The sequence below is a fragment of the Sinocyclocheilus grahami genome, unplaced genomic scaffold, assembly GCF_001515645.1.
Source record: "Sinocyclocheilus grahami isolate Dianchi unplaced genomic scaffold, SAMN03320097.WGS_v1.1 scaffold14100.1, whole genome shotgun sequence".
NCBI lineage: Eukaryota > Metazoa > Chordata > Actinopteri > Cypriniformes > Cyprinidae > Sinocyclocheilus > Sinocyclocheilus grahami.
Genome location: NW_015515201.1, coordinates 2,769 through 3,900, shown reverse-complemented (window position 1 = coordinate 3,900; position 1,132 = coordinate 2,769). Strand labels below are relative to the sequence as shown.

Sequence of the window (1,132 nt, the reverse complement as noted above, 5' to 3'; positions counted from 1 at the left end):
TTTGCTCTCATCAGCAGATAATCCACCTGTTGATAAGCTGGATTTGCTTTGATCCTCCTCCAGCCGCTGGGTTCTTCGCAGTCTTAGACGCCTCTTGACTGCATCCTGGCTCTTAGCGGGAGTGGCTGATTGGCTGTTGCCGTGCTCTGATTGGCAGACGTTCTCGGGAGCAAGTGCTGAGCGGACGGTAGAATTACCTTCCGTCTGCCCCGCCTCCTTCCCTGCTGGCCTATCAGAAACAAGTTTGACTTGATTGACAGGTAGCAGTGGTTTGTGTGGCTCTGTGATGGTACTCAGCGGGGAGCGTTCTGGCGACTTGTCCGGGCCGTCTCGTCAACAAACTTTGGCCTTTCTCGGATACGTCTCTTCGGCCTCCTGAGCGCTTTTGAGCTTCTGCCGCTGCACCTCTAGGGGGAGCTCTAGCGGAGAAAGTTTCAGAGGGCGTCTCGGGGGGAGATTCTCAGATTCTCGCCCGGAGGCCTGAGCAGGAGATCGACCCTGATCCTGTATGGAGGAGGAAGAGGAGGAGGAGGAGGAGGAAGAGGAGAGCGTCAAGCGACGAGAATCCTCAGCATGTGTCGATAACAGATGGAGGGCAGGTGTGCGTGAGAGACGGCCCTTTTTAGACACCAGCTGAATGCCACAGCCACTTAGATGGATCATCGCATTTTTCCCCTGCCAGGTCAAACTCTCCTGCATCTGTAACACACACACATATGGAGAAGTGTGACAATTACATATATTGTTTTATGGAAAGGATATCAGTCACGCACACTACCAGTGGAAAATGTGGACACACTTGAATTTGTTTCTTATGATGATCTAAAGGTTTATACTTAAACACTTTGGTTTTGTAGAAACAAATTATGTGCATAAAGATGAATTTGTTCATAAAAATGAAAATTCAATTAATTGTTTTATTTACTGATTTTTTTATGGATGAGTTGGAACGCATAATGAAGGAAAAAGAGGCAAGTGTCCGGCAAACCCATTTAAAACATTCCAGGATGCACCCCATGCTTTGAAGATATAAAAAAAATATATAAATTATTGGTCACTACTTAACACTTGAAATCAAAAGTTTACAGTTGTTTATTTAGTACTGACCTGAATAAGATATTTCACATAAAAG

The 1,132-nt window shown here is 45.8% G+C and overlaps 1 pseudogene; it reads right to left on the bottom strand.

Annotated features, from left to right (window-relative positions):
• Positions 1 to 26: 26 nt before the first annotated feature.
• Positions 27 to 699, bottom strand: LOC107579094 (uncharacterized; annotated as a pseudogene).
• Between the last annotated feature and the right edge of the window lie 433 nt (positions 700 to 1,132).